Below are 22,849 nucleotides of genomic sequence, written 5' to 3'. Positions count from 1 at the left end.
ATTGCCCTAACAGCTCCCTAAGGTTATAAACCATGCCCTAACAACTCCCCTATTTTTTATGTTTGGGTTGGGGGGGTTTGATTTTGTTGAGCGGGCACTTCACCGCCTAGGTGCCTGAATCCGTTTTTTTTAACATTGTAAGAAACCAAAAGTTGGGCCAATTGGGTTTAAACGGCTTGATTGGTGTAGGCCACAACCATGATCAGAATCAAATAAGGAATTAATAATGTATTCGATATTTGAGACTCTAAGAATAGCCTTCAATTGAATCAAATCATATGAATAGAAGAACAAACACAAAATTTTATTGACAGAGTAGAAACTGTAACACACTGTACAGCTTTATCAAATGCTGCACCAGGATCATACTTAGAAACATAATCATGCTAAGCCTGCAAGAACCCAGCTATAAGCCTTAAAAACTATATATAAATTCCATCAAGAAGGGGTGCATGTGAGTACGGTAGATCTTGAAAGTAGTCTAGGGCTTGCACGGGCCAAGATCTGCCAAAACCTGCAGAACCTCAGTTGGGGATCACTCCAAGCTCATCAGGCTCCATGCACCCAAGCTCAAACTATTAAGCTTTAGGCTTAATTCGGCAATCTGTCAGGGTTGGCCAATGAAAATAATAAATTAACAATAATACGTATTCCTATTGGTATCTTACAGACCTCCATGGTTAAGAAAGTCTATTAGTAGAGAATAAGAGGAGAATAAAGAGGAAGAGAATCAAAGTTGTCCTATCATATGCTACACCAAAGAAAAGTGTGTAACAAGGCCAGCTAAGCATGAGAGGAGAGCATGTTCGCAAAATGTCGGTGAGAAGGAATGCGGCAAGCCACGACAGCTTTAAAAAGAGGAACTAAAAGCTTCAAAAAAGGAAACTAAGCGGATACAACAATGTGTTAAGTTGGGATCTAAAGCGTGAAAGCAGTGTGCAAAGACACTCTGCGCAAATGCATGTTGCCATGCACATTGTTTCCACAAATATTATACGCATAATATAATAGACATACGCTCTGTTGCCAGAAGTTATGGCAAGAACTAATAAAGAGAAGCCTCCAAAATAATGTGTATTATCGCTTTCAAGCAGTCATTCCCAAAAAACAACTCCCACGCCTTCATAGACGCACTCATGAAATAGGTTGTCATATTCTTTCTTTATTGCATTAGCACGAGCTAAGCCAGGTTTGTTACCACCTTGACCGCCACGGAAAAAATTCTAGATGCTGAAGAATTACCACATAAAATGGGTTTTACAAGCACAAGAATAATGTAGATGATCCATCGCAACCTAATGGTTTGGCCAGTTAATTACATCCATAAGAAGAGTACATTTGGACAAGAAACCCAAACCTAAGCAAAGCACAACAATATAGTGGGTCCTAAATTCAGGCCCGGTTAGACCTTTCCATGAGGCCCAAACCTGATCCATTGAGGTTCAGTGTCCTAACCACATTCAATACTAAGTTCAAATTATCAGCAGTAGAAATATCCCTTGTGAAAGCATGTAGTCAAATTTAGTCGAGTAACAATGGTAGTTAAGAGTATTGTAGCGACTATTATGGGCTTCACACCTATTAAAGAAACCAGTAACAGAGTACTGTAGTGACTATTATGGGCTTCACAACTATTAAGGAAACCTGTAACTATTAAAGGCTCCATGCCCTTTATAGAAATTTACATGTGGTGGAAAGGCATATTTTACCAATAAGCATCAAATTTTGGAAGCCTAATCTGTAGCAAATTGCATAATATCCAACTATATCTGAATGCTTTTCCTGTTGAAACACATATGCATGAGAGCCACAACTTACATGCATGCTGACCTATATTCTGACTGCTATAAGGATACATGTATATGTAAAACGTACCCTCCCCCATGGCTCATACAATATAATAGACATTTTGTTTTACCCAATTGTGTCCTTGAATATTTATTTCTTTTTCTCTCTCATAATATTAACATAGTACCAAAGCAGAGCTTGGAACCCTAGGATATCCACCATTTCAATAACCCTAAAGTCATGATTTTTCTTTCTTCTTGGGCTTGAAGTTATAATGTATCAACAACCTCATCTTTTTAGTAAGACTGCCCCTTTTTACGACTAGGTAAGTTTATCCCACATTGTTTTCCTTTCTAGCAAAAAACCGAGACCTTTTTTTTTTTTTCTCTAACGCACACAAAGATCACACCATTATATTCCATACCCTTCTCACCAAACAAATTTGGTTTCCATACCCTTCTTCATCCAAACAAACCAAAAAAATGGGATCTTTACAAGCTTTGAAACTAGGGAATTAGTACCTTACGAAAAGTCTTAGGGTTTATAGTTAGAGAAAAAATAAGAAATCAAACACAATATTTTCTTGAGTAGTAGTCAACCTAACCACCCAGGATCGATACTTGCTACAGTCATGCTTGATGGGACATACTAGCACAATATTTTCTTGAGAAGTAGTCAACCTAACCACCCATGATTGATGCTTGCTACAGTCATGCTTGATGGGACATACTACTCAGAATAGTCCCAATCTGCCAAAATGTTTATAGGAAGCCGGAAAAAATTAGGTTACATCACAGAAAAGGTGAAAGAGCCTTCCCAAAAATGATCCATCCCATGAGGAAGGGGATAGGCAATCTCAAAGTAATGGCTACGCAGCCAGGTCTCATCAGGGTATTGTTGCTTCTTAGAACTGCAAAGGATACATGGGAAGCAATAGCCAAGATATACTTGCAAGGAGATGATATGGTTAGGATTCACCAATAGCATCATGAAATAACAAATTTGCAGCGCAGCACGGGGAAATCACTCTGGAAGAGGACTTTGGAAAACTAAAGCACGAGTGGGAAGAACTAGACCACTATCAACATACTAATCCCACCGTTGATGACCAAAAAAAACAAAAAACAAAAAGGACCGGGCAAAATAGGATCTTTGAGTTCTTGGCAGGCCTGTATCCTAACTTTGAACTTCATAAGAGCGTAAGTTCTAAGGAAGGATGACAGATTGCCATCTCTTGAATCAATTTATAATTATGTTAGGGGGAAGGCAGCATAAAGGCCACTGCAAGGGGTCAAAGCTCAAACATCCACCCTAAATGATCCATCTTGTAGCAAGTTCTGCATAAGGGAAAGTGGATGCAAAAGGGCCTAAATCGTGCCCCAATTTCTCCGGTCAAAAAGGAGAAACTCAAATACTCCCATTGTGTGAAGAGGAGACACCTAAGAGCACTGTTAGGACATGATTCACACTTGAGACCGAAGCAGAGGAATGCAATTGCTAATATTGTATCAAGTGAGGGGAAGGAAACTTCTGCCGCACAACCCCAATTACCAGATCGAAGAGATCATGACCTCAAAGATTTACAGCACCAGCTAAGTGCTCTCAAGGCTTCCTCAGCTCTAAGACACCTATAGAGGAGCAAGGTACACATTTATTCACAAATCATGCCCTCCAAATCCACCTCTTCTGCATCCTAGATCATTGATTTAGGAGCATATTGATCATGACTAGTAAGAAAGTCGGTTTTTTGTCATTTTCTCATATTTCTAGTGACGTTAAACTTAGGGATCTATGACCAGTGCCTATGGGAGTGGAACATATAAACTGTCATCATCCTTGTTCTCACCCTCTGTAATGGATGTCTTCTTTCTTCCAATCTTTTCTCTGCTAGTGGCATGACAAAACAATCAAACTGCAGTGTCACATTCTATCCCTCACATCGTGTTTTTCAAGGCTTGAAAATGAGGAATACAATTGGTGGCGATTGTGAAGACAATAGGCTATACCATAGTTGCCTAGATATCCCATCATAGGTCGCGATCCCGATCTGGAATCTCACTCGGGCACTCCGGGTCAAGGGATCTCCACTGTTAGGGATCTCGAGTCTTACTATTAAGGATCTCGATCCCGATCTTAAAGACCGAGATCACCAACAAACTGATGAATTTCTTAGTTTATAGCGAGCTAGCATACGACTAAGCTTTTAATGTAGTTCCATTGCTTGCCGGTTATAAATAAAGAGATCCCTACTTTAAAAGAGTATAGAGGGTCCTAGATCATACATACTCTTTAAGATTAGGAGCAAGATCCCAAAAAGGTCGGGATCAAGATCCCCAAAAGATTGGGATCTTGATGCTTAATGTTAGGGGATCTAGACCCCTACCATATGTAGTATACATACGACACTCCCAACCATAGGGATCTTCTAGCATTTCATGATCCTCACTCACTCTTGATCCCCTCCCTCTCTTGATCCCAACTATGGCTACTTATGTTCAACACAGGATGCACTTCTACTACTCTCAATTCTGAATCTAGAAGTCATAAGTACTCTTATAGCTATAACCGTTGTTTCCAAATAAATTAGTTTCTTCAAATGTTTCTTAGTTGCAATGTTGTTAATTATCTAAACATTATAGAACCCCTTTGTCTTATAGTGAAAATAAAAGTTCTAAACCATTTCATTTGGTTCATTATGATGATTGGGGGTCCGCTCCAATCATTTTTGTATCAAGATATCAGTACATCTCATTTATCGATGACTACTCCCACTATACTTGGATCTATATTATGAAATGTAAAGATGAAGTATCCTCAATAGTTTAAATATTTCATAAAATGGTTCAGACCCAGTTTGAGACCCAAATCAAAATTTTCCCATTTTGATAATGCAAGAGTAACTATACAATGGATTGAAGAATTATTCATTGAACAAGCAAAGAAACTAAACATGATGTTCCTATACACCACAACAAAATGGCGTGGCAGAATGGAAATACAAATGCTAAAAGTTGTGATAGGCATCTTAATAGGAATGAAGGCTCCTATGACATATTGGTCTGAAGCAATACTTACTACTGCCTTTATGATCAATATGATGTCTACACCTATTCTCGATGGTGCTTACCCTTTCAAACTTTTCCACCACTCATTCCTCTAGTTTCTCTTCCATTAAAAACCTTTGCTTGTATAGGAGTAAATTAGAACACCCATCTACTAAATGTGTATTCCTAGGATACTCAAAACTCTTAGAAATGACATGTCTCAAAAGATGTTACAATCTTTGATAATATACCCTATTGCTTTTGCCTAAGAGATTTGTTACCCACTACGCCAATAATCCAACCAAGGAACAAGTGATATCTATATAGAAACAATTGAATCCATACACCTGAAAAAAGAACAAGGGAAAGTTTGATGTTACGCTTTTAAAGGTGACCCCTAGACGGGCAGTGTTCATAGGCTGCCTAGCGCCTAGGCGAGCACCCACGGATCTAGGGACATAGGTTTCAAAAGGAAGCAAGGGGTGGCTAAGATCTTGTTTTAGGTCCAGATTTTGCATAAAAAATGCACGAATAGAAAATGCACATTCATGCATTTTATAAAATCTAAACAAAAAACACAAAAAATGCCACGCAATGGGTATTTATGCGCCTGAGCAGGCCCAGTTCCTAGGCACTCATCTAGGCGGGTCCTATGCAAGTGCCTAGGGTCTCTAGGCAAGTGCCTAGGGACAGCCTGCCTAGTCCGTCCACTCAGGTCTAGGTTATGGGCCCAGGTCCCACTAGCCCAACAAGGTGCCAAGGTGTTGGGCGGACCGCTTTTTGAAACTACGGTGTGATGTAAACAATCAACCCCAACTCTTTGACTTGTCAGGGTACTTGTTCTCTCCCGACCCCTATCTTCTAACTTGATTTACCTATTACAATATGATGAGGAGGAAGAACTTGTAATTCGCATTCAGTCAATAAATTTGTTTTAGATCAGTGTTTCCAAAAGCGCTAGGCGGGTCCTGGGTCCAGGCTGCCCAGTGCTTAGGCAGGCACCTAGGCGAGCGCCCAGAACCTGAGCGACCCAGTTGAATCCAAAAAGGATTCTACAGCTATATATTGTATAAAATATAAGAATTAGGTATTTAGCATACATCAGAATTCAAAGTATACTACACATTAGCACACACTCCATAAGCATAACCATAAGTCGGTCCATAATCCATATCCAATTAAAACTTAAAATTTACCAACTAACCAAATTACCAAACCAAAGTTAACAAATAGTACCAAACCAATGGAACTACAAATACACTATCCACAATCACATTACATTATTACACCACCATGAGAAAGAAAACAAAAATGAAAGTAATACTTGAAGACTCAAAAGAATCTTCAATAGACAATAGTTCAATCAAAGTTCAAAGTTTAATAATTATTCAACATTCATCATTCATCATTAAAAAAATTAAGGTCAGTTGCATTGGCATCATATTCATCGAAGTTGTCACCCTCCTCGACATATTGGTCGTACTCCTCCGTCTCTTCTTCTGAATCTGCCTCTTCTTCCTCCACCCTAGTTTTCTGTGCAAAAGATCTAGTGGCCTTAGGAAGGTCGGGTGATGTCCCTGAAGCATCCATGACCATATCCCATGTTAATCCTTCATGCCCCTCGACCTCATCATCATCAACTAACAACTCCATAGCATTGCCCATTTTTTTTATCTGATGGGGTCTCTCTTATCTCACTTAGAAAATTTGTCCTTCAAAAATCGATTATACTTGACATAGACTAGGTCATTGAGCCTCTTTGATTCAAGCATGCTCTTTCTCATTTGTACGAGTCTAACAAAATCAAATGAAACTAATTAAAATCTATGGTTCATGTATTATTAATACAATTATACAAATTACCCTTACGGCCTTACCCATTCAAAAGTAATCCAATTGCGCTCAAAACCAGATGAGCAAGGGATTAGATTTAAGATCCGAATGGCCAACTTTTGTAAATTTGGAGAACTACACCCATGTTGGCTCCGCCAATAGGCTGAAAAGATATAGAATAAAATCACAAATAAATAATGAATTATAAAAATGAAACTTTAGTACTTGAACTTGATGAACTTAAGAATATTATTACTACCTGGATCAATTTTGGTCTGTTGCCTCATCGCCATTGAACTCCCAAAAGACTTTAATGAGCTCTTCTAATTTATCAGTTCATCAATGCATATAATACCCTAGATATTAGGATCAGGGACTAGCATATCTACACACTTATCAAATCCAGTCAGAATTGTGTCATTTGTGTATATATTCTTGTCAACATAAAAAAAATCTGGATTCAAATAATAACTAGTTGCATGCAATGGCGATGTAGCTGCCTATCCCACTTATCATCAATAATCTCTCAGACAGGCTTGTAGCAGTTCTCATCATCATCAAAATTTTGGGCTATCTCTTTTTTGCATTTCTTCATAGCCTCATAAATATAGCCCATAAAAGGCTTGTCACTATGAACCATGCGAAGGACTTTGCCAAGAGAAAAAAAATACCTTAAGAGCGCCCTTCACTCCTCACCAAAAAGCCTTTGAAAAGATAATATCTCTCACCTTCTTCCCAAGACCACTTGCATGCTCCAATCATCTGAGGTAAACATCTACGTCAACTGTACTCTCCTCGAATGTATACAATATCTAGGCATAAGTACCAACTTGCAAATCTCGTGACCCCAAGCCTCACAATATCTTCTTTGTAAATCTACGCATCATGCTGAGGGTAAGATGGCAGCCATAAATAAAATTTGTAACTGACTTTGCCTTGTTCACTGCACCTGATATCTCGGTTAAACCGCCAAGAGCCTCAAGCATGAGGTCTATACAATGTGCTGCACATGGCGTCCAAAAGATTTTAGGATAAGTTACACGCAACAAATTAGCTGCAACAACATTAGGAGCAGCATTGTCCGAGACAACTTGTCCAACATGATGCTCCCCAATATCCTTGATTCCCTTCTCTAAATCTTGGAATTTGTCATGGGCATCATGGATATTATCAGATGCATCAATAGACCTCAAAAAACAGTACCTAAAAGACAATTCACAAGCAAATTCATCTGACTTCTTCTCTTCCTCTCACTCCAAGCATCAGTCAAAATAGAAACCCCATACTAAGCCCATACATCCTTGTTAACTTCTACAGCTTCCTTCGTGACACTCACCGCCTTTTTCAAATGAGGCTCTGAAAGCTCATATGGGGTTGGGGGTTTCATCCCAGGCCCAAAAAATGCCAATTGCCTCCACAGCATAAAAGCTGCTTAAGCGAGTGGTATTGAAAGGAAAGCTCGCTTCATAAAACCATGTAGCAAGATAATAAGCAATTTTATCTCTCTCTTCCTTCATTTTATTTTCAATGGTGGTTTGCTTCTTGTTTTCTCTCCGGCAACCTCAGGGTCAAAGGAGGCAAAAAAACTATCCACAGGGCCCCTAACCCGAGGGTTCATACCGCGGGAACCAAAAGCAATTACAACTCCCTTTCCCTTTCCCCTAATAATGGATTGTTTTACTTCTACCTCTTGACATCCCTCCCCAATCGCATCCTCATCACTATCATCATCATCATAATTGACCCGAACCCCGGAACCTAATATCTGCTATGGAGGCAAATCTCTCATCTTTTTTCATTTTTACCATTTTCAAAAAAATTGGTTATTTCTTCTTTAAACAGCATCAAGAGTCTTTTTACATGGGGCAACATTCCCCATGATACCGACAAGATGTTTCTTGAACCGGTTTATGCCTCATTTTGTATCCTTCTCACAAAAATTGTTGGGTTGTAGCCATATTTTCACTCGGGATCACCACTCCTATTAGACTCGAAAAAGACATCTCAAAATAATGCAATTTATACAAGCAAAAACAAAAACCACTTACTTTGAGTTTGATTGCTCAATCTCCAAACATCCACCTCAAAGATGCTTCTAAGGACTCAAAATCTTCTTAAAACCCCCAATAGATTTTATAAAACATCAAAAAATAAATCTAATATCAATGGGTGATGTTTTGATCAATTTCTCATAACTTTGAGAAACCGTTCGATCCCAAAGATATCACCAAAAAATTTAGTTTTTGGGGGGCTTTCTCTCTCTAAAATGGGCTTCAATAAGTTTTAGGTTTCAAATAGACCTAAAACTAACAACCCTTAAGCATAAAAATATGGACCAAAAACGCCCCCATCGAAAGCAATTTCTGCCTCTGGGTAGGGTGCGGAACTTGGGCGGCCGCCCAGGTCTAGGCACTCTAGGCAGCCCGCCTAGGCGGGTTTCTTGGGCGCCTAAGGGAGCACCCAGGGACCACCGCTTTTTTTGGGCGTCTATGCATGGGCGATGCGCCCAAACCCCCAGATCCGCCTGGCGGCCGCCCAGGTGCTAGGCGGTTCGCTTTTTGGAACATTGTTTCAGATGCAGCACTTTCATCCTCTTTTTCATGCATACCTTTACTTCCTCTGTTCCTATTCCTGCTAAAGTTGCAATTGCATTATCTTATCCACAATGAAAAGTGACCATGATTGAAAAAATGATTACCTCATAATCTCTCGAGGATAATCACAAATTGTATAATCAGCTGTCAAAGCCTCTGAGTAACCCCAATGCATATCAAAGATTATTGCATAAACTTATCTAGTTGACTCTCATATGGCCCAGACGTAGCATATTTGTAAGCGTGGCAAATCATTTATGCATACACCATGCACCCATCACTTAGAGTTGTTTATCACATCTTACGATATTTAGAATCACCTCCTAGGAGAGATCGAATTTATACAAGCCAGAGTCACCTGAATATACAAAGTCCTTGTGACGCAGATTGGGCTAGGTGTTCTCTTGATCAGCAATCTACCAATGGGCTACTTGATGACAGTGGGTATTATTTTAGTCACCTGGAAGAGTACAAGCGAAGTGTTGTAGGTCGATCTTCAGCAACCCAAGTATCATGCAATTGCAATTGTTACATTACATGTGAAATAATTTGGCTCTGTTCTCTCCTTCAAGGGATGGGTGTCAACATATCAACTCCTATCCTTCACATTGTGATGACCAAACAACAATTTATATTGCACCAAACCTTGTATTTCATGAAAGAACCAAGCATATTGAGGTCAACCGTCACTTCATAAGAGAAAAGGTCGCTTCAAAGGCAACATGTAATCCATTTGTTCACTCCATGCACCAAAGTGGCAGATATACTTCCCAAGGCTTCTAATCGAAGTTCAACTAAAATATATTTTGGCCACCTCTAAAGGAAACTCCTAGTAACTATTACAGCCTCACATTCTTTGTGAAAATTTCCATTTGATGACGAGGCACAATGACCAAGAATCCATGCATTTTTGGCAACACATTAATTTGTACAATATCCTACTAGATCTAGATGCTTTTCCTGTTGTATCCTGTATGCATGATAGCTGCAACTTACACGCATGTTGACCTAAGCTCCTTAAATCATCTATATTTTACCCAATTCTATGCCTGCATATTCTCACTCTTCTCTCACTCTCATCAAATACAATGATGAAAGCAATAATGTAACATAAGAAAGATAAAACCACGGCCAGGTAGCATAAATTATACATAATGGAGACATCAACACTATTACACAAACCAGTTTAGATAGTTGTCATAGGAGTTGGATGCCCAACGCATGTCCAAGAACTGGATGGATATATCACAAAGGAAAAAAATCTTACCGAAGCCAAGAAAGCCAATTTCAATTTTTTTTAAGGAACCATATAGATGTGCTCCTAAAGGACCCATTAATTGCTCTTGCATTTAGGAAGCCTGATTTACAGTGTCATTCCTTAATATCAAGATTTCCCCATCGGCCACTCATCATGGCCATTTTTTTGGGGGTAAATAAAACATTGCTCATATAGTTTCTTTTGGGTAAGTCATTGAGAGTGGAGTTTGATACCTCATCTGGGGCATCTATACTACTACGCCAAGGCCCCAGCCCCCTCTCAAAAATCATTTCGACAGAGAAGCACATTGGCATATGTCAACTCAATAGGAAATTGAAGTAAAATGCTGCTTATTTCATAAATAGAATTATGTGGACATCGAATTCTTTCCCAAAGGATTCTATAAGAGAAGGAACAAGTAAAATTATTGCTAAGACTTTCTATCAGGGGGTTTAGTAACTTCAAGAAACAAAAAATTATGTCAACATAATGTAATGTGGCACCTGTATTGGATAGATTTTTCTTCTTACTACCCCTACTTCCCACTCAAGTCCAAAAGTTACAAGAAATCCAGTACCCTATTGGATTACTGAGGATCATTAAACTCATGCTACAATTGAGTATCCCATTTTAGTAACTCCTCCAAATTGCAGATATGAAGTATGAAATATGAGGAAGACACCACCATTCCAACAAAACTCCTGGTTTCCTTAGCTTTTGGAGTCAAGAAATAGACAAATGGTTTGTAAAATATAGTTAGCAGTAATTCTACAAACGGACAAACGACAATTTTCATTCGCAATAGAATGACCAAACAACCAAATTTCAAATATGTGGGTGGGCGCTCAACAACTTGATTATCAAATAAACTATCATTTGTCGGAGCTAACAATCAATAGTAATTTGTTAACTTTCATCAATGTCCTTAGCACAGGGAGCTTATCTTCAAAGATTCACGTGTATGACAAAGCGTTGCATAGACAGCAAAATTTGTGATGGTGTCAAATCCATGTCTAGACCAGCCACAAAAGCAAAATGAGCTGACATTTCTATCTAGGCATATAATTTAGAAATTATGTAAGAAGCATAAAATGTGTGCGTGTGGGATGGGGGGGTGGGGGGAACGAAATTCTCTGTAGATTCTTTGATCCTTTGGCTTTATACCCTCAGCAAACATAATCATTATCTTCCATGATCTTTATGAGAGTAACATGCTTCCCAACTACGCACACTAACCCAAAAAACTCCTCATATCTCATCCTTCCCTCCTGATTCATCTCTATATCTTCCAAAGACTACATTCAACAGTCCATGATATTCCAAAATAGCCAACTCTTAATTCTTCCAATTACGAGTTATTTCTAAATTTTTGGATCACTTCATTTTGTCTTTTATTTCCTCTGTCTCTTCTAAAACTTCCAATATCTCCCACATTGTTCCTTATCTTGTCTCTATTTCTTTCATCCCTGCCACTCTAATTTCTAGGAGAGTATTAATGGCTACACATAAGGTTACAGGACAGAGAAAGCACGAAAGGCAAATGTATAGAAAAAGAATGGATTTAGATGAAGAAAAGATAAAGAGGGTGAAGAATGAAAGATAGAGAGGGTGGGTGCAGCATGGAGCAATTAGAAGGGTGAAAAAGCTATGCCATTTCGAACATTTATCTCATCTTGATTTCCCAAAGGTTATTACCATGTTGGAACTCTAGTCACATTCTTCAAAAAATGTGTTTCAACCCCAAAAGATTTCATTTAGGAAAAGAAAAACAAAAAACAAAACAAAAGTGTCATGATAGCCTCCTAACAATATATTCTACTAAAGAAAATAGCACAACTCAAGTGTCTTCTAGGTCAACACCTCAATTAGATGTGTTGCACCGCTGAAATATAACATTGAAAACTTGTACTGATTGAAATATAGCAATATAAAAGGAGAGAAGACAAAAATAATGAACAAAATTTCGAGGCTAGTGGAAGTCGCTAGGACCAAAATCCTACGTCATTTCTCCATGAATTTGGATGATTGACAATAAAACCCCGCAAATCCATACTAAAGCAACTTTCTGGAAAAAGCAACAAAAAAAAGGAATTTTAAGCCCTAGAAGTGCTCCAATTTGACTGTATCCCAACATCTGACCTAGAACCATCCCTTTTATAGGACAACCATAGTTATAGCAGTAGCACCAAAACCACCCTTATTTCTCCATGAATTTGTGTGAATGAGGATACAAAACCCTGAAAATCCACTCTCTTACCCTATAAAAGCAACTTTCTCAAAAAATGCATTTGATCTCGAGTGTCATATCAACATTTGATAGAAGTGGTATCTCTTTAGTACATGTCTGCATAATACCGCATATAGTACATGTTGTGTACTTCGATTCATACAAATATTATACATGGTCTCTTTGTAAGTAATACCATGTACAATTTTATATGAAATATAATATTCAATACTCACACGGTGCAATGCTTTTAATGCATATAAATAAATACAATATGGGACCATACATGTAGAAATATACGATTACATATAAATTTCAATCTTATTAGAACTCTAGAAATTTAAGTTCATATTCATCATATTTTTATTTAAAAACTTGAACCATCTTGTCCACCCCATGTCTTGGTTTGAAGTCAAAGAGCCAATCCTTCCTACCATTGTTGCTCAAGTAGCAAATAGAAGCGATCAAGAAGACGCGTATAAGGTAAAACCTCAACATGCATCATTAAAATCGAGTGAGACAGATAAGGTAACCAGGGGTGAAACCAATCGTTGAATTTGAAGAGGAAGAGAATGAAGTTGTTAAGAGAAAAGGAATAGGTGTACTCTAAGAGAGGGAGAGAGGCAGGGGTATTGCAAAGAAGTGGGATGTAGTGGTACCAAAAGAGGAGGGAATGTGGAACTAACAAACATAAACCCAAGGAATTAAATTGATTTAAAAAGTGAGATCCAGCCATCAAAGGAAAGAAAGTACTTTATTCCATCAGATAAACTCCCCCCAAACCACTGGACAAACCAGGTTCAAAACCGAACAAATTGGGGACCCATAGATTCCTCCTAGGCTGCAATTGCAACCTACACCAATTATAGCTACTCACGTGAAACCCCATTCAAGTTCTCATTGTCACATACTAGTGCATCACTTTCAAAACAGCATAACTGAAGAGCCCAAAATCATATTGACACAACCAGACAAAAAAAACATACTAACACACAAAAAGATTGCTGCACTGCTTGGCACGGTGTAAGAGAGAGAGGGGATGAAATAGAGAAAGAAGAAAGAGAGGTAAAAAAATCTAGTGTAAAAAAGAATGGGTCATTGTCGCCGCCTCTCTCCTCCCCCTTCCTACTTATCTCTGAAATGCAGCCTTTACTCCACAACCTCTCCTTCTAACCCTTCTCTTCCTTCTTCTTCAGGTGTTTGCGGTCCGAGGGATACTCACAAGGTACTTTCTCTCAAGTGCCGGCCTCGGCCCCTCCCTCTTCTTGTCATATCCCCTCCGCAGGTGAGCCCTCTCCCCCTTCATCTGCTTCGTGCTCCCCTTCCCTTTTTCGTTCCCCCTTTCTTCCCTGTCTCATTTCCCTTCCTTTGGAAACCTCCCATCTACAAGACAAACTTAGGTCCTCTTTAGTGGCTTCCTTCCGCCCTCAACTGGACGATGTGAGAGGTATAGAACGTTGGGCCATGAAGTGCTGGAACGAACCTTATATCACATGCCGACGTATGAATGGGGGTTCTTTTTTGTTATCCTTTCCATCCCCGAAGATGGCGCGTTCTGCTTAAGTCCCCGGCAAGCTCCACCTTTCATTGGGCCTCCTGCTCCCTTTCGATATGGTCTGCCTCTTCTGGAGCCTACAGAAAATAGAGAGCATGGCTAACCCTCAATAATATACCCCTCCATGTGTGATCTCGAGTGACGCTCTCTAAGATAGCTTAAGCTTGCAGAGATTTAGAAGCGATCCATTGGGACTCTTTCCCTCGGATCCATCCGGCTACTGATTGAAGTTTTGGATCCCAATTTAATCCCTTCTAACATATGGTTGGAAGTTCAGTCTCTTTTTTCCGGCTCTTGGTCGGAAGCCTCTCCCCCCTCCTCCCCCTTAAACTCTTCCCCCCCCCCCCCCCCCCCCCCCCATCTCTCTGCCCTTGGACCAACTTGCCTAGACTCCGGTTCTCCACAGGAACCGCCAACGCAAGAGGCACCTTTAGCAGGGTGCAGCCCCAACTCGTCTTGGCTCCACCCTTTGGGCAACCTCAGGCTCCTGGCCTCCGCCGGGTAAAGGGCATGAGTACGTGTAGCGGCCCGGCCCGTGGCCTATGGTCTCTACCTTAGCTCAAGTTCCCTCCCAAGGTCCTCCCCCCTGCAAGATCTCCCCCTCTGTCCCTTCGAGATCCCCAGCTGCTTCTCTGTGGTCTCCTGACCCATCATATTTGGCACCTCGACGACCCGATAAAAAGCCCATATTCTCAGCTCCCGTCGAGGACCCATCCTAAGCTCCTGGCCCATCCTCACTTTCGATCTCTCTGCCCACTCTTGCTGCTCATATGTACCACCCTACAGTTGCCTCTTTAGCTGCTAGCGACGCGTGCCGAACCTTATCCACAACGCCGTCTGCCACGTTGCTTGGGTCGCCTGCTGCGCTACCCTCGGTCACGTCTCCTGTGGCGCCTACCTCGCTGCAATCGATCATCCTCTCGCCGGATGGTCTGCCAGTTGTCATCCCACCTCCTACCCCGTTGACGGCCTCCTCGCCATCTGCCCCCCTTCAGCTACCCCGCTGCCAGCTGGTATCTCCTTTTCAGCGCCCCATGCCGCTCCCCGCCTCCCCATCCCCTCAGAATTTATTTCCCGTGGTCCTTCCTCTTCTCCATCAGACTCGGCTTCCTCACCCTCTCCTCTCGCTTACCCCACCCCCGGACTCGAGCCTTCCCCCTTCCCCTCACCTCCCCCCTAGTTTGACGTGTGGACGTCTCTTAGTGGCGGCTTGCAGCCGGCATCTGTCTCTTCCGATCCCCCTTTTTCTTCTTCTCCTTCCTTTGTCCCTTCTTCTCTCGCCTCCCTTTTTCCCTGCCCCTACTTTGCGCTTCCCCTGGGCCTCTCCACTCCCCGTCTGCTCATCCCTCTCTCCTCTTCGGTTCGCCCTTCTCTCCCCCTCCCCTCATGGCCTATTCCCTCTCCCTTTGGGAGCATGGGTCTCCCTCCTTTGCTCACCCCGCTTCTGTTTTCTCCTCTTCCACTGTCTTTTCCCCTCACGTTGTTAAGGTTCATTCGGTACACTCTTCCCATCACTGTTTTGGGGTATTATGTCTATCCTACCACTCCGTTGAGGTTTCTCATTACCTTGCTTCTCCCTCTCCCCTCGCTTTCCATTCTCTACCTCCCTTTCTCGTTCGTTCTCCTTCTGCTTATTCCTTCCTTCCTCCCTCCCAGTATCTACCTTCACTCCTCTCCCTGTTCCTCAATCTCTTCCCCTTTCGTCTCCTCGTTCTCCTTCTGCTTATTCCTTCCTTCCTCCCTCCCAGTATCTACCTTCACTCCTCTCCCTGTTCCTCAATCTCTTCCCCTTTCGTCTCCTCGTTCTCCTTCTCCTCCCCAACTGGTTCCTGCTCCTCCCCTGCTCTGTGCCGCCCCAACTCTCCCTTCTGATCTTTACCCTAGCTTGAGGAAAGGTCCCTCGCAACTCTGATCCCTACCTGGTGGAATTCCTTCAATACCCAGGTCAATAGTAGAGCAAGGTACAAACTGCAATTGAAAATTCAAGCCTCTCTCAAGCCCTGGCATTCTTCTATTTCGGGAAACTATTCCCAAATAAAGTCTAACCTTCTTAAGACCCTGCAAGACCTAGATAGCATTGAGGAATCACGCCCTATGTCCTCTTCTGATCTCCAAACCCAAACTAAACTTCATTACCTTGCCACCTTGAAAAAAGAAGAGATCTACTGGTACCAACGATCTAGAGTAAACTGGCTCAAAACAAGGGACCACAATACCCGCTTCTTCCAAAGGATTGCTAACTATCGAAGGAGGGACAATTCAATCTCAATCATCAAGGTTAACAACCTTTATTTAGACAAGCCGGAAGAGATTGAATCAGCAATCTTAAACTTTTTCATGAACCTATACTAAGTTCCTTGTGGTCCTAGACCAGCTATGGCTGACCTAGATTTTCTGACCCTCTCGGAAGAACAGACAACTTGATTAGAACGTCCATTCCTTGAAGTTGAAATCCTTATGGCTTTGGACGACCAAGCTAAAGACAAAGCCCCTGGGCCTAATGGATTTCCCGTGGCCCCTTTAAAGATCTTTTGGGATACCTTTCGCTCAAATTTCTTAAATTTCTTTACAAAGTTTTTCCAGTGGGGCATTCTTAACGAATTCATCAATGCCACATTCATCACGATGATCCCTACGATCGAAGGGAGGAACTTAAGGATTTTCATCCCATAAGTCTGCTCAGCTCCTCCTATAAGATTTTATCTAAGGTCCTGGCCTCTAGACTTTAGGAGGTCCTCCCGTCGGTCATCTCTCCCTCGCAATCGGCCTTTATCAAAAAAAGACAAATCCTTGATGGAGCTATGATTGCCAACGAATGCCTCCATTCCAAGCACCGAGTCAAAAAACCTGGTCTTATTTTTAAAATAGACCGGGAAAAAGCATAAGACCATGTAAACTGGTCGATACTGAATGAAACAATGGCTCGTATCAGCTTCCGACTCAGGTGGCGTAAATGGATAAGAGGGTGTTATTCCCACCCCAATTTTTCGATCCTCATAAATGGAACTCCCAAAGGTTACTTTCCCTCCTCGAGAGGTCTTTGCCAAGGGGACCCTCTATCCCCTTTCCTCTTAGCTATCTCGGCTGAGGTCTTCAGCCGTTCACTGAGTCACCTCTACCAAGCTGGCCGCCTTTCAGACTTTAAGTCCGCACGTCGAGGGCCTATTGTGTCACATATGCAATATGTAGATGACACACTGATCTTTCTAAATGTCTCCTCTCCCGAAGGGGAAAACCTTAGAATTTACCTCAAATGCTTCCAATTGGCCAATGGGTTCAAGGTTAATATGGAGAAATAACAAATGATGGGCATTGCTATCTCCAACAGCCAAACCAGGGAGCCCATTCCAGACTAGGCATGTAAAGTGGAAGACCTCCCTACTTCCTACTTGGGTCTTCCACTAGGTCTCGAAAAATCGAAAAGAGACATTGGTCCCATGTGATAGGTCGATAGAAGGTTGGCCGGTTGGAAAGATAGATACCTGTCACAAGCAGGTAGAACCACCCTTATCAAAGCTACTTTGGCCAATGCGCATGTATACATGATGTCTCTATTTTAAATAACAGCCTCTGTAGTAAACCGCCTTGATCAGCTCATGAGGACCTTTCTCTAGTCAAGGTAGGCTGAAAAAACTAAGTTCCATCTCATTTCCTAAGAGAAGGTACGTCTACCTAAGAACCAGAGTAGGCTAGGGATTAGAAACTTAAGAAAACAAAATCTCGCCCTCTTAGGGAAATGCGGGTGGCGCTTGGCCACCCAACCGAACACACTTTAGGCCCAGGTGTTGCGGATTAAGTACAATATTCCAGACCATACCTGGATCCCAGAGAAAAAGCCCAGGTCTAATGCTTCAGATGTATGGAGGTCCTTTACTGCCACCCTTGAACTATTCAAGAAGCTTATCAGATTCTACCCAAGAGAAGGTAGTAGAGTGCGATTCTGGACTGACCTATTGGTAAGTCATGCCCCTTTGAGGGACTGCTATCCCTCTCTGCTCTACATTATCGTTAATAAAGAGGTGGCGTAAAGGACGAGTTCAGAATGGATGTAGGCAAAAGATAATGGCATCCATCTTTCAGAAGGAACCCTTCTGAGGGCAAATTTATTCAATTCCCGACTCTCTCCTCACAGCTACACAATACCTTTATCCCTATCTTTGGTAGAGATAAATTGGTATGGTCCCCTGCTCCTTCAAGGGAGTTTACCATGGCTTCTTTTTATAAAAAGCATATCCAACCTCCTACTTTCCCCCTTAACCCAACCTCGATTCTATCACAGGTTTGGCAGTCCATTGCACCTCCAAAGGTACAAACCTTCAATTGGATTGCAGGGTCCAACAAGGCCCTTACGGTGGACCACCTACAAAAGAAAGGAAACCCAATTCCCAAGAGGTGCTCCATGTGCCTGAGTCAAGAGGAATCCAACAACCACCTCTTTCTACATTGTAACGTGGCCCACGATCTATGGGGACTGTTGTTGCATTTGTTTCGAGTCCGTTGGGTAACACCTCCAACAGTAAAAGACCTTCTCGCTTTGAACATGGCCTCACACTGGCCAAAGGCCGGTAGAATCCTATGGAAAGCCATTGTACTGTGGCAGCAACAATTTGGACCATCTGGTAAGAAAGAAATGCCAAAATTTTTCGGGGACAGGCTGGTCTCGCCTCCAATCTATTCCACAATGTTACATCCTTAGTAACCTTCTAAGCATCAAAACCATCATTTTTTCTGTGGTATCCCAACAGACTCCTTCATACCACAGTGGGAGCATATTCTCCTCCACAAACCAAATAAAAAGAAAGTGATAAGGGCCTAGGAACCTCCCCTCAAGGAGCGATCAAGTTGAATTTTGATGGTTGCTCCTTGGGAAACCCAGGACATGCAAGAGCGGGAGCGGTCTTCAGAGATCACGTTCACAATGTACTATTTACCTTCTCTGAATATCTCTGCATCCGAGATTCACAATATGCTAAATCAATGGCTCTCCTCAAAGGTATACAAAATTTTAACCGATCTTGGGGACAATTACTATTTAGTGGAGGAAGACGCTAGAAACATTTTCTCATGGGCTTCTAGGATAGCTAGTCCCCCCTAGTATCTTGGGTCTATTTATGATGAGATTCATCATCTTTGCAGGGATATGCCCGTCTTATTGACGCATATCTCGCGAATGTCGAATGAATTCGAGGACCTGCTGACCAAGGAAGGAGCCAAGGCCTAGGTTGAACAATAGACCATACCACAATTGGATTCGTGTCGGCTACAGAACAAACTCATCTTTCTTGGCTTGGGATTTTTTGTGCTCTACTCTCCCTACTCTCTTTGTAGGTTTCCCGAATACTGTGTAAGGGGATAATTTTATAACCCCATTTTTCTCTCTACTTTCTTTTTACATTTCTTGTCTACTGTGTAAGGGGATTATTTTATAATTATTTTATAACCCTATTTTGTATAGGGTCGGATGACCTATTCTTTTTACCAAGAGTTCTGTGCACTTAAGGTACCACTGGATTTACCTTTAATATTTTGTATCTATCTCTTTTATCAATACAAAAGTTAACAGTTATCAAAAAACAAAAAAAACATACCAACAAACAACACATCACCATTTTGAAAAAAAAAAACAACACATCACCATTGTTATAACCAGAATTTCCACTCATTAACTCAATGATATAAAAAAAAAACTGTGATATTCAGTCAGAGGTGTAACCAAGATAGCATAGGAAATCTGGAATAATCATCAACGCGGCCAGTAAAACAGAGGGAAAAAAAAAAAGGAAAAAAAAAAAAATGTGCTGTCCATAGGTGGATAGTCATCATTGTAATTGGACAGTCTTCATGTACAATTCAGTAAATAAATAAATAAATCCAATGTTCTCTTAGGGAGCAATAAATACTTTTTGATCAAGTCTAAATCAAAGCAGGATCAGGTATAACAGCCAAACTTCAAAATCCACACAATTGTCTCAAGCATTAATTACTGCTTATTTTTATGGACTACAGACCATAATCAAGGAGAATGACATATTGAATTAAATAAGAAAATCTGAATTCCATCTGTGCTAACAAAACTGAATAATAATATCCACCCAAACAATGATGGCTTGGGAGTAAAATCACGATACACTAGAAGAAAGCGAAGCTCAGAACTTCCAATGACACATCAAACAACACAAAGATCATTATAAAAGATAATACCTCACTAAATCTCAAAAAATAATCATGTAAAGACAACAAATTTCGCCAAAATAGCAGCCCATAACAATTTTGGTATAGCTAAAAATAGTAAACATTTGAAACTGACTGCAAACACATTGAAAAGAAAAGATCTAATGCAAATCAGCAACTTCAGCTCAGAACTCAGGTACAAAGAAAACTGAATAGCAGCCACAGTATGTGCAACCACACAAAGGCATAACTACATAACACTATGCACATAAGACAAGCATAAGCTCAATGAGAATGATATCAGAATGGCTTGCAAACATAAAAGGGATTTGAGATTCAAGAAGAACTCTAAGGGAAACCCAACTATTCAAAATTCAAGGTAGTTCAAAGATCAGACCTGTCCGCAAGATAAAAATCCAGTGCAATCATAGTAAAACATCGAATCTTTACTGTAGTCTCCAATTCAGTTGATGCAAGGCGGGAACCCTCTGCTAGTGAGGGTATTAAAGTGCGAAGGGTTCCCGACCTGCACCAAGCGAGCTAGAGTAAGCAGTAAGAAGAAGCCCAAACTTTTGTATTGCATGTTTCTCTCTGGACCCTCAATCCATGGATAGCTCTTGAAAATGTTCATGAAAAACTCATTTTACACCACCACAGAAAATATCAAAGATCAACCATTTGATCTGGATCAAAACCAGAGCTATGAATGCATACACCAACCACAAATATGAAGTCATCCATCCATCAGCCTTTGATTGCTTTTGTGGAGAGAGGAGAAAGGTTTTTGGTCACTCATAGAGAAATAACAAAGGAATAATAATTCAGGTATTGCATGCAAAGTAAGATTTAATCATCCAATCCAGGTCTTTCACAGATCTGATCATCTGACCTAGGCTTTCTCTAAAATTTAGACAAGATAAATCGGCGCTTTCAGAGATCTAACAGACTAAGATTAGGGCTGATATCTGACCTAATAATCTGAGCTAGGGTTCACAAATCAGGCTCTAAAGACTCAGAAGAGAGCACGGCAGTGAGCTAGGGTTCTCACACACCATACTGACTCAGAAGAAAAGAATGATACTGAGCTAGGGTTTTCAGAGATCTATCAATCTACAATTCGGTTAGAATCTGATCTAACTATCTCAGCCATGGTTTTATTCAATCTACTCACATTTTCAGCCATTGTTTTCACCAAGTCACGCTCTAGAGAGAGCTAGGGTTTCAGAAATCGCACAGAGCTTAGATCTAAAACCCGACCAGTGAGAGACAGAAAAAGAAGCAGCTCCGCAGCAGAAACTACATACCTAATCACCAAAAACGAAAGGACGAGCATCAAGAGAATAAGAGATGAGACAGCGACTAAACCAGAAAGAGGAGAGAGAACAAAGAAGGAACCCAAAATGGAAATGGCAGGTGAGAGAAAGAAGAGGAAGAGACCAGAAACCCTATCGTCTCCCCAGACCACAAAAGACCGCAGGCTTCTCAGCTAAGTAACTGAGGTCTTCAAGGACCATTTATACTAGTGTCTTGTACGGACACTGTCACGTGGCAAGGGCCGCAAAGAGAATTCACGCTCGAGAGTTGGTGGCACGTGCGATGGTCATGGAACTCTTGTGACGAGATAACATCGGGAATCTGGACCGTCCAATTGGAGAGGGATGCTATGCGGCCGTAGAAGCTACCGACCATCCTGAACGGCTGAGATGCTTTCTTTTTTGATCTGACGGTAAATAATGATTTCGGCGATATTTCAGGGCCGCCTGCGTGGTTAGGCTCATCGCAAAGTCGTAAATTTCGGCGAAATTTTGGGGGCATTTAAGGGCTGGACGAAATTTGTGACTAAATTCCGGGAAAAGTTATTGGCGTGTTGAAAAATGGCAAAATACAAGTAAGAAATCAGATTGTACTTATCTCTACCAAATGCATGAACCTTTAGCCACACGGTTACATACAGACCAATAGTTTAAAAGAAATCAGAAAAGATTTTAAACGTGTAAACGTTTTGCTGAAATATTTAAAGACGCATGCCAAAAAACCTGTGAAATTTGTCGAAATCGAATCAATTTTATTGAAGTATGAGCACTTCTTGCTATATAATCCACCATTTTTTTATAGAAAAAAGCTGGGATTAGCCCACTAACTCATATAAATACACGAACTTAAAGTCCAGATTGAATCTGGGCTTATCTAACGATCACAGATGTCTTATATTATTTGAATTTTATTTATTTTTCTGTAAATCTAAATAGCTTGAAATTTTAGGTGTGTGTTCTTTTCATCAAGGCGAACCTAATAAAATATAAAACATTTATTTGCGAAAGAAATGATCAAAATACCCCCAAAACTTTTCGAAGGTATTTTGGTCAAATTATTTCATGT

At 40.9% G+C, this 22,849-nt stretch overlaps 2 long non-coding RNA genes across 3 annotated transcripts; both read right to left on the bottom strand.

Moving 5' to 3' along the window:
* Window positions 1-279: 279 nt before the first annotated feature.
* LOC105420764 (uncharacterized) lies at window positions 280-21,958 on the bottom strand. 2 transcript variants are annotated; one of them, XR_016051135.1, is made up of 3 exons: window positions 21,775-21,958; window positions 20,868-20,996; window positions 280-604 (listed from the first exon to the last, which is right to left on the bottom strand). It is a non-coding gene; the product is annotated as an uncharacterized LOC105420764 (long non-coding RNA). The 2 variants fall into 2 exon arrangements; XR_016051134.1 differs by having other exon boundaries at window positions 21,642-21,954.
* On the bottom strand, window positions 6,044-12,265 carry LOC148782888 (uncharacterized). Its single transcript, XR_016051136.1, has 3 exons — window positions 6,925-12,265; window positions 6,710-6,828; window positions 6,044-6,626 (listed from the first exon to the last, which is right to left on the bottom strand). It is a non-coding gene; the product is annotated as an uncharacterized LOC148782888 (long non-coding RNA).
* Window positions 21,959-22,849: the final 891 nt, after the last annotated feature.

The sequence above is a fragment of the Amborella trichopoda genome, chromosome 3, assembly GCF_054954075.1.
Source record: "Amborella trichopoda isolate Santa Cruz 75 chromosome 3, AtrichopodaSantaCruz75HAP2 v2.0, whole genome shotgun sequence".
NCBI lineage: Eukaryota > Viridiplantae > Streptophyta > Magnoliopsida > Amborellales > Amborellaceae > Amborella > Amborella trichopoda.
Note: the sequence above shows the minus strand (reverse complement) of the source record. Positions and strands in the feature narration are given on the sequence as shown.